Below are 17,104 nucleotides of genomic sequence, written 5' to 3'. Positions count from 1 at the left end.
TCAGCACAATCTATCTCGCTTCTAGTCCTTTCTTGGGCCCCGCCGCTTCCCGGAGCTGGCGCGGACCCGTTACGTTCTTTCAAATGCCAAGCCTCTATCAGGATCCCACCCCTGACAGAGACCCTACTGTATCTTCCCCTACAACACCCTCTGCCACAAGGTGTTGCCTGGTTCCAACCCAGTCAGCTTTCTGATCTAACTTCCTGCCTGACCCCCAGTTTACCCACTATGGTGGGGAGTGGTCTAATGAATAGCACCCTTAGCTCCCCCCGGAGGCCCAGCTGTGAAATGTATTGGTGTCTGTGATACCTGATCAGATGAACTCCTTCAGTGCCATCGGACGCACCGTAGCTCCCCATAGTGGCGGAGCCACAGTACTGCAAAGACCAGGACTCTGGGGCGCTGCACTCCCCCCTGGTCAAACACAGTACTCCGGGACTGGGAAGAAAACAACAATACAAGTTAGCAAAAAGACATACAGTTTTGTTGAGTGCAATAACAATAAGCATATTTGAACAGAGCTTCCCTTTATGGGAGGTGAGGACACTTGAACGTTACAAACATGGTAAAATATCATAGCAACATGCTATAATTAACTTTTCTTACCCAACCGGGTATTCTACTAAGTGCAAAAATTGTTGAACAATAATTTAACTTTGCCTTTAAGGACATACACTCTTAATCCACTAAAGACCTTCCTATAATCACATTATAAGGTATTTTAACTTTTTCATTCTCCTTCTTTAAATCTGCAGGACCGCCTGTCCTATCGGCACCAGACCTACTGCCTCTCCTTTCTGTTACAGGACCGCCCCGTTCAGCCAGGGCCTACTGCCTTTTCAACTACTATACACAGTATAGAACATAACATTACTTTCAGTTTAAGAGCACTAAGTCATCTCTACATGACTCCTATGAGGACTCAGGGTTTACCTTCTATCCTAACTTTCTATCAGCATTATCAAAAACATTTTCTATCGAACATTAAGCCTTCTCATTATCTTTCTTCCTTTCATGCATGCTGGGCACCACATCTATCCCTACGGGTCCACTGCATCCTTCTTCTATCTTTCACCTTTTACTTCTCAGAGCACATCATCAGTTTTTCTTCACATTTAACTAATTAAACACATATAACTTTCTCATATAAACATTATCATCACTTTCTTTTGGTCAAGACATTATTGCTTCCTGTCTTAAAGCAATTTCACAGTTTAAGCGCAACAAATGAACATCCCCTTTAAGAGGGGACCAAGTCTCTATGAGGTAGCGTATCTTCTCAAGCTACCAGTCCATACTCAGCAAAGGTTCCAGTGCGGTATCTTCACAAAGAGTCCTTCTTTAAGTAAAACCAGTAGGGAGCGCCTTTAATAAGGTGCAAACTATATACAAGAAGTTCGGATCATGCACTGTTCATGATTTCAGCAGTTTTTTTTTTTTTTTTAAATAACGTAGAAAAATAGAAAATAACCAAAAACAATAGGGATCCCGGGTCAACAAAGGGATCCCTTTAAGAGTTTACCCTGAGCGGGTTTTAACAGAACAACAAGAAACAGTAACTATTTACATATTCATGGTATCGAGGTTTATTCTTCTAAGCCTGGGGGTGATCTTTGTCCCCCGGCCGACGCAGCACCGGGTCTCTCAAATGCCATCAGATCAGCCGGTGCCTGGATTTGAAGGCTAATCCTGCTTGCGAGTTCGGTAGCCGCTACAAGGCGTACAGTGGTGATAGGAACAAGGTCCGGCAAATCAGGATCATTCATGATCGGGGCAACAGGGGGCGCTCTCTCAGGCTCACACCGTCGAACGTTCCGGGCACACCATCCTTGCGCACTCCGATGGCGGGTGTAGGTCACCTGATCCCCTCTTTGTAACGGATCACCATTTCGACTGCAGCAGGGGGTCTTCACGTTATAGCTAGTAACAAAGACATCAGTTGGTAGCCCCGGTTCCTGTATGGAGCCCCATCCCCTCCTCGGGTGGTAGGCCAGCACGGTTCCTCGCTTTACCACGTCCTTCCTGCCGGGGGCAGACTTCTTACGTGGTGGGTCAGGTTGTTCGGTCTCGTCTCGATCTTTCCAGTGTTGTATTAAACATTGCTTATACTGCTCCCAGGTAAGTACCGCAAGGGTGAGGCCATCCTCCCGGGCCCCATCCGGCCCTGTCCAGGGGGTGTCCCACCGAAGGATCACCCCGTCTAGGCCCACACCTATGGGTTCTCCCATCTTGGTTGGTAGCGGAGGCACTAGCTTCCCCATCGCGTTGGAGGTGAGGATAACCCGCTCCACCAAGAAGGAACGATCATTGCCGGGGTGGGGAGCGGTCACGGGAGTGGGATCGATCAGGGGAGCCGGATCGGTCGGGAGAGCAGAATCGGCCAGGAGAGTAGGGATGCCGTCCATACCTGCGCCTGATGTGATTCCACCGATGTCGCTCCGGTCCGTTGACAAAGACACTGGAATCGGCTGCAGCCCGGACCGCGGCTCCTCCGGAGTCATCTCTTGACGTAACTCCGCCCTCCATGATTCCGTGACTAGGATAGGCAGGCTCGGCTCCTCCACTGGTGTCTCCAAGGAGTCCAGGTCCCTCACCGGCGGTGGACGCGAGTCCTCTTCTGATGGGTGAGGACAAACCGGGATCACCTCGCCGTTGTTCGGGCACCTGCTGTTCATAGTCGCTGTCCGGCATTCGGCGGCAATGCATGCATCTGACTCTGCCATTTCTCCAATGTTCTCTTCCCGCGGTCTCTTTCGTGGGCGGCCCCGTCTCCATGGTCTCCACCCTCCAAACAAGATCAGGAGGCGGACCTCAGCCGCTGACGGACACGTCCTCAGGACACAGAAATATTTAGACTGGGCGGCCATTGCTGTTCGCGCTCTCCAGCTTGTCTACGCCCACTTCACGCCCCTCTTCTTCTCCTGCGCTCTCTTCAGCGCTGTAATGGCGGCGGATTTTGGCGGTAAATGGCACAGCACAGTCTTTGCAACAAAGTACAGTCCAAGCACAGTAAATCACAGTTCCTAGGCACACATGACCTGATTCTTCAGGCTTAAGTAGATCCTGTTCGTGACGCCAAGTTGTAGCGCCCCCACCGCCGCAGGGCCGAGGGGTACCCGGTACCGGGCCTCTGAGTCTCTGCTCTGGGGTTGTCACGGCGGCTAGGCCCCGGTCCGTGACCCTGCCGTGGGGCGCACAGTGAATGATAGATGTGGATGACGGTAGTGGTGGTGCGGTGCAGTAAATAACGAGGACACCATGTTGCAGTCTCTTTACCTCTTTACTGAAGATCTCTGAGTCCACAGTCCAGAATACGGTTCACCAGGCTGCGCAAGTCCGGCCGGTCCAATGGCACCTCCAGAGTTCTCTTCACAGGTGGAAATCGGTGCCTTCCTTCTAGCACTATGTGTTGCGGTCCTTCCCTGCTGTGCTTACGGAAAGTCCCCACAACCGTTGTGTCTGTTTCTTAAGTTCCCTCACAACTCGATTAAATGATGTTCTTCTAATCCTCCGTCCCTCCCTGATGTTCTGGTTGGGACGGCACCCGTTTGACGGGTAGGCTCGGAGCTCTTCTGGGACCCTAGAGTCGCCCCTCTCCACAAGGTGCCCCCCAAGACTTCATAGGTGATTTGTGTGAGACAGCCCGCCTTAGACTGACTGTCCTGCCGCTGTTTAGAGTATTGCTTGAAGCTGAATGTTATAATACTCTCTCGGCGTTCCGGCCACCGGTAGTGCGCCTCAGTAGGGTGTTGCTCCGGTCTTACAGCACGACCCCTACTGGTATTCTCCTATTGCTTGATCTCGTTTCTCACTCAGCACAATCTATCTCGCTTCTAGTCCTTTCTTGGGCCCCGCCGCTTCCCGGAGCTGGCGCGGACCCGTTATGTTCTTTCAAATGCCAAGCCTCTGTCAGGATCCCACCCCTGACAGAGACCCTACTGTATCTTCCCCTACAACACCCTCTGCCACAAGGTGTTGCCTGGTTCCAACCCAGTCAGCTTTCTGATCTAACTTCCTGCCTGACCCCCAGTTTACCCACTATGGTGGGGAGTGGTCTAATGAATAGCACCCTTAGCTCCCCCCGGAGGCCCAGCTGTGAAATGTATTGGTGTCTGTGATACCTGATCAGATGAACTCCTTCAGTGCTATCGGACGCACCGTAGCTCCCCATAGTGGCGGAGCCACAGTACTGCAACGACCAGGACTCTGGGGCGCTGCACTGACATTTCGGGTTGTTTGGATTATCTCTCAGATATTGAATTTCCCACCCTAAGCCCTGAGCAGCAGGCCTTTATGGACGCAGACTTTACTTTGGATGAGATTAATGCGGCTATAACGGATGTGGCCTCCGGAAAAGCACCAGGCCCAGATGGGTTTCCCATTGAGTTGTATAGAAAGTACAGAGATGTTTTGGCACCCTGCCTTTTGAAAGTATTCCAAGGGGTATGGGAGGGAGGCTCTTTGCCAGACTCTTATTATGATGCAAATATCATAGTCCTTATGAAAGGAGGAAAAGACCCTCTAGATTGTGGATCGTACCGTCCCATCTCGCTGGTCAATGTTGACTACAAGATTTTTACTAAGATATTGGCTACTAGGCTGAACGCGATAATCCTGGAAATAATACACTCAGACCAGACCGGTTTTATGCCAGGTAAAAGTACTTCTATTAATATTAGGAGAGTTCAGTCAGTAGCTCAATTTAGTACGTTAATGCAGGAGAACAGGTGGGCTATGGCCTCGCTGGACGCGGCCAAGGCATTTGACTCTCTTGAATGGCCCTTCCTACTTGCATGTTTGGAGAAATACCAATTCGGTCCTAAATTCAAAAAATGGATCGGTGCAAGCTATCTGAAACCCAGAGCCCGGATAATTATAAATAATTCCATGTCGGAGATTTTCTCTTTGAAAAGGGGAACCCGTCAGGGTTGCCCCCTGTCCCCGGCCCTATTTGCTCTTGCAATTGAAGCATTGGCAATACGTGTAAGATCCACTCCATCTATTAAGGGCATCATGATAGCAGACCGCACAGATACTATTGGCCTGTATGCAGATGACATGGTAATATTCATGGATAAGGTGGAGGAGACGTTGCCACAGGTGATCAATACTATAAATGGATTTGGTGAACATTCGGGGTTATACATCAATTGGGATAAATCTGCATTGATGCCTCTTTCCCACGGTTTAACAGACCATCTAGACGGGTTGTCCCCATTGCCAGTGGTGTCCAGTTTTAAATACTTAGGGATAATTATACCAAAAAATAGTAAATCTGATCTACAACTTAACATTCTCCCACTTATAGACTTGATTAAACATAAATTTGCAATGTGGAGTAAACTACCACTATCTGTCTCGGGGCGTATAAATTTAATTAAGATGATATTGCTACCGAAGCTTAACTACTCCCTTCAACACAGTGCTGTTCCTGTCCCCAAAGCTTTTTTCTCGAAACTAAACTCTCTAACGTCATCCTTCATTTGGGGGGGAACTAGACCTAAACTTAAACTGACCACTTTACATAGATCTAAACAAATGGGGGGAGCGGCGCTACCTGATTTCTTTCTGTATTATTTGGCTGGACAGGTTAGAGCCCTGAGTACATGGATGCCCGGAAGTTGCCTGCCAAATCCAGAGAGCCATTTACGGTAATCCAAGCTGCAAAGTTTGATTGTCCGTTGGGCTTTTTGGAAATGGATAGGCCTAATATATCCGGATTGCTACCATTGCTCCGCCTGGCAAGGTTGATTTGGAAACAAGTAAAAAGGGTGACTCGCTTTAAGGCTGTTGTGGCTGAGATGCCGTTATGGAATAACATGTATTTCTCAGGATTGGTGGATCACCCTTCCGCACAGTTCTGGATCTCGTGTGGGGTTGTTTCAGTTAATAATCTTTATGAACAAGATACTTTAATGTCATTTGACCAACTTCAGACTAAATATAATATTCTGAGGTCCCAGTTTTTTCGTTTTCTACAACTAAGGTCGGCAATACAGTCACACCTACGTGGGGTAAATACTAGGCAAATGATATCATCTTTCCCATTAATAGGTATCTTTAAATCCCAGGGACCCCGTGGTCTTATTTCCGCATTGTACACACATATGCTATCTGTAAGTACTGACTCCACTTTGTTGGCAGTTAAGGAGAAATGGAAGACATTAATCCCTGATCTTCACGAGGAGGACTGGGAGATGGTTTTGGAGTCCCCAATGGGGGTGTCGCCCTCGGCCAATAATAAAATGATTCAATTGTATATATTACATCAATCATATTTAACACCGACACGATTATTTAAAATGGGGTGGGCTAACTCCCCAGAGTGTCTGAGATGTCATGCTGCGGAGGCTAATTTTGCACATATGATCTGGGGATGTTCAATCATCCAATCCTTTTGGAACGAAATAACTTCGTTATTGACCTCCCTGGTTCAGGTTCCTGTTCCCCTCAGTCCACTGGTTTGCCTATTTGGGGTGATAGAGGAGGAGACATGGGGACATCACACCCAAATTTTCTTAAAGGAGACACTGTTTATGGCACGGAAGGTAATAGCTTTGTGTTGGATGGGGGGTACTCACCCGTCTCTTAGGGCCTGGATTGACTTAGTAAATTCAATAATACCTTATGAACGCACTCTGTACCAGAACAGGGGCTGTCTGGGAAAATTTAATAAGATCTGGGATGTTTGGAATTCATCATATTCCACAGTGTCGGTGCGTGGTAGGTAGCCCGATTCCGTCATGATAAATGATAGGATAGGAATATGTCATGTCTCACGTCTTGATTCACTGCTAATTGTTGTGGTGGGGAGGGTTATTGACGGCAAGTTAAAAGTTTTTCTTTCTTTTTTTTTCTGGGGGGGGTTTCTCCCCTTTTATTCTTTTTTTATTACTTTTTTGTTTAGGTTGTATTTAGGTTTAATGCAAATATTCAAACATAATATATTTCCAGTTTCATCGGACCGGGCCTAGATAATTATATTTGCATCATTGGGATATTCTTCCTTTGTAATCATTTATATCCTCTTTATAAACATGACATGATGTAACTGTATTGGCTCGGCAGTATGTAAACATATGTGTTTTATCTTTTTTTCCTGCTGTTTAATAAACGAATTTAAAAAAAAAAAGTAGCCAGAGCACAGTAAAATAACACTCACGCTATCTGGATCGCCCGTCTGACCTTCTCCTCCATAAAAGTCGTTGCAGGGTGTTCAGAGCCACTGAGGAATGTGGTCGGAGCACCTATAAATTGCTAAACAGACATGCAGTGCGCTCTATAGAGAGAACCTGCCACGGGGCTTAGATCTGGACTCACTTTGGAAGATGTCAGACTAAACTTAGGGTTTAAGAGTTCTCTGTGTTATGTGTCGGACTAAGGCCTCAGCTGGTGGGTCTGTCCTACGCCAGCTGGTAAACAGAATAGCATCTAGGTAGCAAAGTTCTCTGCTAGCTTCGCCAGGCTCTACAGCCTCAGTTGGTAGGTCTGACTCTCTCTAGAACGTGTTCAGCATACCAAGGAGTGAGAGGAGACTGTTCAATTCCTCACAATCGCAAACCAGGAATACATCAACCTGGAAAACTCGGCTCCCGCTGTGACAAAGCTACAGTGCATCTATGAATGGATTGTGCTAGTGACTTTAAAGGTGCAGATGGTGCCAGAAGTGTAAATTGTCACAGACTGAACGACTGAGAACCTGCGCCTAGGTTGGGGTATCCCAGACAAGAGAACGTGTATGCACAAGAATTGGGATCACAACAATATTGAAAAAGTATAAACAGTCTTTATTTTGGAACAGTACACACAAAGAATATTGTTAAAAACATTTAAAAGCCCATAACAAAGTTATTGGGTCCACATCAAAATAACAGATAAATGCCCGAAATAAGTATAAATCACAGAACAGCCAAATACTTAATAAGATATAAATGCACATAAACAGATCACATATACCAGTCCATCCAAAGAGGTTGCATCTCCAATAGCCCTGTGTGCCAGTATGATTGGTATAGTTATATTAGAGCCACTATATCCTAAACTCCTGCATATCAGTACTTGCAGGGAAGGGGGGGGAGGCAAACAAAAAAATGTGTTTGTCCTAAATAATGGAGATATACAGGCAAAGTGCCTTCCACCCACTCCAACCCCTCATCAATGAGAGGGCTCTTACCTAACCTTCCAGGGTGAAAATACCCTGCAACCCTAAGATGTCCGGTCTATCCGATCAGAAAGGCTGCGTGCATACAGTGACCCACGCGTATCGACGCTGCAAGCGTCTTCCTCAAGGTCAGTATTTGTCAAAAGTGGTACATTCCCAAGTTTAAATAGAAACAATAAATGTTGTAACACATACCAGGTGTGTACAGCGATGGCGGTAGCGGTTCATCCTGTCGGCGTATCTAAGATCTCACCACGCAGGCGTTAGGAATTTTCACCTGCTCCCGACTCAGACACAGTGCGCATGTATTGGGCGCCATTAGGATTATCCCCATAGAGCTGGTAAATAACTACTTCCGCCCACAGATACGGTATCCTCTTAGGTTCAGTGAGGGCGGTCGCACACAGCGACAGTGTGATTTTCGCCCTGGAGACATACAATCAGGTTTCCTGCGCAAGCGCTCACCACACTTACCCTGGCCAGGGCACACACTTATCACGCATACACTCGCGCTTCAGATGGTCCTGCACATATACTATCAGACTACCAAAAGGGGTTCTCCCATGAAGGTTGGGGTATCCAGGTCTGTCTGGCAAACATAATCCCTCCCAGGTTCGGCCCCGATAGGCGCAAATGAATTGCCAGGACACAGCTAGTGTTTATCACCTGACTGACCAACCACTTCCTATGTCCTGAAGAATGTCTTCACATAACTGCAGACAGCGGTATGAGGTGAAGCAGTGAGCAGACTGGGCAGTGGCCATAGTACTGAGGATGGTAAAGGCCCTGGATTCTAGGGTAGTTCCAGAACCACCAGAAGACCTTGAGGCCCATGCAGGGGAGGGGCACATCCTCATACCCAGTTCAGTTCATGGGGATTCCCTGGGCAGCAGTCGGCAGAGAACAAGGGAGGTACAAGCAGTGCAAAATGCTACTGCCTGGCACGAGGAAAACCTGACCTTCCAGCACTTGCAAGCATACTATGTAACTAGATGGTCATATAAGAGAGAGGGAGGCACTGGTACACTGCGAGAGTAAGATAACCCAACAACAAACAGAATACATGGTCAGAGGGTCGCTAAGGTCAGAGATTGTGGTGATGCGCAACTGTATTGTGAACAAGGGCACCTAGGCCGGCACGTTTAGCCATGCTGCAGCAAGCTGAGGAGCGCTGGTAGAAGACCTATCCTGATTGAATACCCGAAGGATCTGTAGCCCAAACCACAGGAAGAGGGAGGACAGGGCATTGCCTCATGGCAGGAAGGGGGGTGACCCAGGGGCAAGTAGGGGCGTGCCCTTACTAATTGGGGAGAGGGTGGGCATATCCTGGCTCACTAATTGGACAGTGGGCGGGGCTCACCAGTCACACTGACAGGCTGGGGAGGGTGCACACTGAACCTACTGACAGGCTATATGGCGCATGACCCCCCGACCCGTTGATTGATCAGCAGGTGAGGCCCGAAGACAGAAAAACAAAAACACCATAAGAGGAAAGACCTCCACTATTCTAGACAAAAAAAAACACCAGTACACAGGCAGAGATGCTTACCTGTCCAGGGCCTCCAACAATTGCACTAACCAAGGTGCAGCGGACCCAAGTCAAGATGGCAGATACACAGGTGCAATAATACCGATAAGGCAGCCACCCTACAATCAGGAATTGGCCACTTGGTGCACCTGTGCAAACAAATAGTCTGTATGGGGGCTTTCTGCTCATACACCCCCGGTTTACTTTTAGGATTTCTATCTACATGCGCATCCACCCGAGTTCCTTTATCCTAACTACCTCGTGGCCACGGCGTACTCCAGTCCTGATTTAGGTAATTATGGATACTTTGGCCTGCAATATATATAGCAGCACCAGATAAGTTAGCACTGCAGTTATCTTTTCATGCAGGCTCTCTCCCCTCAATTCTAATGGCAACCGAGGATTTCAGTATAGGCAGTATTATACTACCTTTATCTTGGTGTTTCTAGTTTACTATTAGGCTCAATACATTAGCCTTATATAGCCAGGTTTTTTATATAGGACTGTGAGGTGATATAAGGTTCCATCACTGACTCAATGGAGCATGTAGCAATTTTTCTATAGTCATATATATATAGGGGTGTTGTATATGCACTGGTTTTAAATGTTTTTATTGTAATTGTGGTGTTGAATAAAGGTTTTCTATATTCTTTCATACTTTATGGTTGTGCATGCCTTTTTTAGTCCAATCCTTTTTCTTCGCTTTGGTATTCTATTTACTATTGGACTAGGCAGTGCACCCTATCTTCATATTTAATATTTTACTTACAGCCTTGGTGCAACCTCGTTTCTTCAGTTCTATCATATTATTCAGCCCTGTTGTCCAGGGCTACTTTCCAAGGGTTGCACACACCGATTTGGGTGGCGTGCTGTGAGATAACTGTGTATATTTCCTTATCTATATTTACAATTTTTGTCTTGGGTGTTTTTATACCTAGGGTGTCGTTATGGACTGGGAGGCCAGAGAGGCGTCTTGGCGGGCTAAGTCCTCCAGTATCTTTGAGACAGCAGGGACTTCTACCACCTTTCAGGCGGCAAATGACTTCACTGCACTCTGTTCCGACTTGACTAGGGCCCATAAAATGTGTATCAGACTCTGGTGGAACATGAGGAGCTTGGAGGAATACATGAAATCTGGGTATATCCCGAGGGGGCTACGTATATCAATTTTTCCGGCCTGGGAACCTTCTGATACCTTCCAACAACATTGGGAACAGGGGCTGACTCGTTGTTCGATTATTTTGATAAATCGTCTACTTGAACATGATAGAACCCTATTTGGATCCACCAAAATTTTGGTCAAAGACCTAGAGACCAAATTAGCAGGTTTTGAAGAGAGTCAAGTCCTGACCTTCAAAAATAAATTGAAGGAAACACTAGATAAATATGAAGCAGAAGTGACCCAACGGAAAAGCAAAAAGTTCCAGAGGGATAAGATGGACTTTGAACACAAGACGGCCTATAAATGGAGACACACGGGTAATACCCGCCGTCCAAGATGGAATAGGGATATGCCTCCATCAGGTGTTCCCTCCTCCTCATATAGGGAGGAATGCCCTAGTAGTGATTTTTTGTCTTCAAGCGGCAGCGAAGTAGACCGCGGACCAGACGTGGCGGAAAACGGAGGAAACATACAAAAAAGATTGACTCGGTACAGGGGTCACAAATCTCCTTACCGCCACAAGTATCCCACCAGACGGAAATAGGAGATTCACATTCCCCCTACCCGGACCTTCAAGTATGTGAGCCCAGTTCCTTGACACTACAGGTAATTAACCTTTCTAAATACAATCTTACATCCTGCGAATTATCCATTCTTCAGAAAGGTCTATCGTTTGTACCGACACACTCGGCGGATAAGTTCACACTTATAAAAGACCTTTATCTTTTTTGCAGGAAGTTAACGTTCCAAGTCATGTACAGGAAACCCGATATTTTGCAGAGTATTTCCACAGATGATCATCAAACATTTCAGGATCTTTTGGAGCTTTTGGAGGAGAATGAGCCAGTATTGGGAAGGAAGAAGTTTCCTCACCGAAATAAATCTCTCAAAACACCTTCTTTTTCTCTTGTGCCGGCTATTAAAATTTTCTTTGAGGTAGTTAGACGGGACATTTTGGCCATGCCTATTCGGGCGAATGGCCTACCCAATCTGAATGCAGAAGAAAGACGAGCCCTCACTACTCTCCAAAACAACAATGAGTTTACTATCAAGGAGGCTGATAAAGGGGGCAATGTGGTGCTGTGGTCTATCCAACTCTATGAAGCCGAGGCCAAACGCCAGCTTGGTAATGTACAATACTATCAAATGCTTCCGTCTGATCCCACCGCTGTATTTCAATCTAAATTCGAACGACTCCTTTCCAGGGCCCTCCAGTTTGCCATCATCACCCCACAAGAGAAACAGTATCTTTGGGTGGAAAAACCAGTGACAGCTACGTTTTATATGCGGCCCAAGATACACAAAGACAGCACCAGACCTCCCGGAAGACCTATTGTCTCGAGTGTCGGTAGTCTGTGTGAAAGAGCTGGTGAGTATTTAGACTTTTTTCTCCAACCCATAGCCTCATCTCTTCCATCTTTCGTCAGAGATTCCTCACACTTTATTGAACTATGCCATCAGACGGAACTTCCTACTGATTTTCTGCTCATTACGTGTGATGTAGAATCTTTATATTCGAATATTGGCCACAAGGACGGAGTTGAGGCAGTAGCTTATTTTCTGAACAAGAATCATTCTACTGACAGGGGACATGACTCTTTTTTGCTTGATTTATTAACTTTTGTCTTACATCATAATTTTTTTCTGTTTGACAGAGTTTATTATTTGCAGCGATCAGGCGTGGCGATGGGCGCAAAGTGTGCACCGGCCTATGCCAACATTTTTCTTGGCTGGTGGGAAGAGAAATTTGTCTATCCCTTACCATTATTCGCTGCCCACGTCCACGCCTGGTTTCGCTTTATAGATGACGTGTTTATTCTTTGGAAAGGCACAGAAGAGGAATGCACTGAGTTCTTTAGCATCTTAAACTCCAACCCCTTTAACATCTTTCTCACTTATTCTGTTTCCGCAAGTGAAATTACGTTCTTGGATTTGAAGGTATTTCCAGTAGCAAATTCCCTGGCAACCGACCTATTCCGCAAACCTACGGCAACCAATGCTTTGTTGGAATTTTCAAGCTTCCATCCCTGGCACACCAAGGTAGGTGTGCCCACAGGACAGTTTTTACGCGTAAGGCGTAACTGTACCCGGGATTGCGATTTTTCTGTCCAGGCTCGCGATTTATCAGATCGCTTCAGGAAAAGGGGTTACCCTAAACGTATTATCTCCGCAGCATATCAGCGAGCAAGAAGACAGGATCAGAGGTCACTTCTATCTTCTAGGAGACGAAACCAGGAGACCTTCACCAGGTTCATTACCGACTTCAACGATAGTTGGAAACAGGTTAGTAACATTCTATCCAGACACTGGCAAATTCTGAGGGCGGATCTCCAAACAGTGGAAATAACGAGTGATAGACCCCTAATGACAGCAAGACGGGCACCAAACTTGAGGGATATACTCACCAGGAGCCACTTTAGAAGATCAACGGTGAGACTAAATAGGGGTATCCATCTTAAAGGCTCTTTTCCGTGTGGGGACTGTAACATCTGTCCCCACATGGCCCCGACTCGTGACCTCTTTGTTCATCCTACATCTTGTAAACAATATCCTTTAAAGGCATACATTAATTGTAAGTCCAAAGATGTGATCTATGCCCTTGTCTGTCCCTGCAAGAAGATATACGTAGGGCAGACTTCACAAGAACTCAGGAAACGTGCGCAGAAGCATATCTCAACAATCCACCTTGCAAATTCGGATCTAAAAAAGGGTAAGACCCTCACCTCGGTAGCCGAACACTTTTTAAGTAAGCATGGGGGCTCCTCAACGAACCTCAAACTGGTGGGTTTGCAAAAACTTACTCCCAGTGAGAGAGGGGGAGATAGACGTAAACTCCTGTTACAAATCGAGTCTAGATGGATCTTTGATTTACAATCGGTAACCCAGGCCGGACTGAATGAGGAGCTCCTCTTCACCGGCTTTTTAGGCAATTGATTGATTACCATGATATTATGACTTTACTATTCATTTTGGTTATTTTCTTCTTTTATATTCATTTTAGCCTTCTTTGGTGGGACTATTCATCACTCAGGAGTCGTCTCCTTAACTCCACGGTTCCAAATCTGCAAATCCGTTGGATACAATACGGTTTTTCCTGTACATGACCTATAGAAACTTGAGATTTCTTTCATCATTCAAGAGGAACTTATTATTAATATTCTATAAGTTTTGACATGGATTGATACAGCGTATGGGCTCACTCATACAGAAGAACTACGTATATGATGGAACACAGACTATGTATTAATGCTTCACCATGAACTGGTGACTCGTTCGCCTCATGATGGAGGTTGCATTTAATGATGCTTCAAGGTCCACAGGCTTATCACTATTCATTAATTATGGACAACTTTTGGATAGTTTCCATTGCACACTGTGACATGCATCTATTAGAAAGTTGTGCAATATGGTTTTTTTAGTTTGGAGATAATATTATACATTTTTATATATATATATCATTCTCTTCTAAGGTCTTATGAACCATTGAATGCAATGTGCTTAATCAACTTGTTCCCGAGTTATATATATTTTCATGTATTAACCTCTCATTACTTTACAGGTCATCTTACTGCTATTGACGCCCCATTATTTATGTTTCCACGCTGTTTGTTGCAGCGTCTTTAGGGCGCACGCCCCCTCCGTCTTGTCCATTTATCCAATACACCGCGGAATTCTCGCGCATCTGCGCATGCGTGATTTATCTCCATGGAGATCTTTATACCTTGTCTGACTCACTCCTCCTTCCTCGGCCGGCGCGTTAGCTTCCGGTTACGCCGCCCTGTCACAGCCGGCACACCGGTAAGCACTAAGACTTTTTATAGATTCATATATAACCTAGGGTGTTCAACACCACACTCACTTCCAGGGTGGATAAAAATCAATGTTTTTTTAAAAAAATCTAAAAAATCGGATTTTTTTTATTTAAATCGGATTTTTTTGATTTAAATCGGATTTTTTTCAATAAACTGCTTTTTGAGGAAAATATTTTACCATCCAAAGGTTCTTCCATCATGAGATAAAGCTGAGTTGTTTAACTCAGTAGAATAAAGGCTGTATATGTGTAACATTCACAATGCCATGCTCTTCCAGAGGTTTCTGTAGGATGCTGACTATCCAACAAGTTTGGGCATGTCAACTGAATGGAAAAAGAAACTAAACCAAAAGTGAAACCAAGCTAGAAGTGTGGAATTAAAGGGGCAGTATGAACAAAATGTGGAGGCTATTAATAGTTTATACAATTAAGACATGCTGCTTTTAAACACCTACCTATTGCCATATAGTAAAACAAAAAAGATTTTTACTTACTTTGGGGTCCCCCCCTCACCCTGGCGTTAGATCGTTGCCCCTAGTTTCGTCCGTGTAACTATGGGCGCACATGCGCACTGCTCTCACTTCTCATTTTAATCTTGATTTATATTAAAAAAAACCTTTTGATTTAAATCAGTGATTTAAATCATGATTAAAATCATGATTTAAATCGATCCGATTTAAATAGAAAAAAATCTTTTGATTTAAATCGTGATTTAAATCATGATTTAAATCGGCGTGATTTAAATCAATCCACCCTGCTCACTTCCCCTGACGAAGCCGCTGCGGTGGCGATACGCGTGGGGCTTTCTGCTCATACACCCCCGGTTTACTTTTAGGATTTCTATCTACATGCGCATCCACCCGAGTTCCTTTATCCTAACTACCTCGTGGCCACGGCGTACTCCAGTCCTGATTTAGGTAATTATGGATACTTTGGCCTGCAATATATATAGCAGCACCAGATAAGTTAGCACTGCAGTTATCTTTTCATGCAGGCTCTCTCCCCTCAATTCTAATGGCAACCGAGGATTTCAGTATAGGCAGTATTATACTACCTTTATCTTGGTGTTTCTAGTTTACTATTAGGCTCAATACATTAGCCTTATATAGCCAGGTTTTTTATATAGGACTGTGAGGTGATATAAGGTTCCATCACTGACTCAATGGAGCATGTAGCAATTTTTCTATAGTCATATATATATAGGGGTGTTGTATATGCACTGGTTTTAAATGTTTTTATTGTAATTGTGGTGTTGAATAAAGGTTTTCTATATTCTTTCATACTTTATGGTTGTGCATGCCTTTTTTAGTCCAATCCTTTTTCTTCGCTTAAATAGTCTGTATGTGGCGTGTTCACACAGGAATGCAAAGTATATGGCTCAAAGCCTATTAATGACGCCATGTAGCGGGCTCACCATAATGCATCCTGTGTGAACAGAGGCCACAGTGTACAGAGCCATCTAGGGCCCCGAAGACGACCCTGATTGGCTTGAGGTGTGAAAGCAGTGAATGAGATGATAAAAAAAACAAAAATGTGATCCAATATATGAATAGTGCCCAACGTGACAAACACACTACCACCACTATACAGGACCTCTCCAAAAAGGCTGGATATCAGGGAATGGTTCCCCATAACTCTCCTTTTTAACTGCAGAGCTGTGCCCTCTCTGGAAACTACCACAAGAAGGAATAGAGGGAGGAGGAGGAAAAAGGGCTCACGACTGGGTTATACTTACCCGTCCTGAAGATCCAGATCTCTATATCTTCTGCTCCATGCACACGCGCGCTATGTGGGGCGGCGGGCAAGAATTAGTTGGCTTACGGACCTCTATTCTACCTTGCTATCGACTGTGCAAAGGAACGTTGGTCCAGCCATATTGATGCAAGAGGATAAGGCTGAACAGCCAGTTCTCTCCGTCGCAACATGGATGAAAGAGTGCACAACTGCACTCTGGTACCCTAGGATATCCATCTGAAACTAAAAAGAAAATGGTTAACGCCTAACCTAAGACGGGACTGATAGACCTTGCCTCCAATTGACACCACACTAAATTGAAGAACCTGATACTAGTAGGGAAGGTAAAGTTTGCAGAAGAGGAGCCAATTTTCAATTAGATGTATTAATAGTGTCAGCCTCCAGGTGACTATCCCATGGTTTCTGTGACCCCAATGAGACAAACGAGAAAAACTGCTTTTTCATCATGCCGCCGGAAAAAAAAAAGGGAATAAAACACAATCAAAAAGACTAATGTAAATAAAAACTGTATTGCTGAAAAACATCAGCTTGTCCAGCAAATAGTGGTTATTGATACAGCTCCATTAGCGGAAAAAAATTACAAAGCAATAGTTCTCAGAATATAGCGATGCAAAAACCTTTTCTTAATCAAATTGTTTTTATTGTGTAAGAGCAGCAAAACATAAAAATACGACATAAATGTAATCG

General features: G+C 45.2%; 1 protein-coding gene and 1 long non-coding RNA gene across 2 annotated transcripts in view; one reads left to right on the top strand and one right to left on the bottom strand.

Moving 5' to 3' along the window:
* NUDT3 (nudix hydrolase 3) overlaps window positions 1-17,104 on the bottom strand; it is a 103,557-nt gene that overhangs the window by 59,197 nt on the left and 27,256 nt on the right. The window lies entirely within an intron of this gene.
* On the top strand, window positions 10,632-14,224 carry LOC143818161 (uncharacterized). Its single transcript, XR_013224349.1, has 6 exons — window positions 10,632-11,457; window positions 11,586-11,977; window positions 12,057-12,220; window positions 12,765-12,891; window positions 13,025-13,134; window positions 13,853-14,224. It is a non-coding gene; the product is annotated as an uncharacterized LOC143818161 (long non-coding RNA).

This window comes from Ranitomeya variabilis, chromosome 3, assembly GCF_051348905.1.
Source record: "Ranitomeya variabilis isolate aRanVar5 chromosome 3, aRanVar5.hap1, whole genome shotgun sequence".
NCBI lineage: Eukaryota > Metazoa > Chordata > Amphibia > Anura > Dendrobatidae > Ranitomeya > Ranitomeya variabilis.
This window is presented reverse-complemented; position numbering and strand designations above follow the sequence as displayed.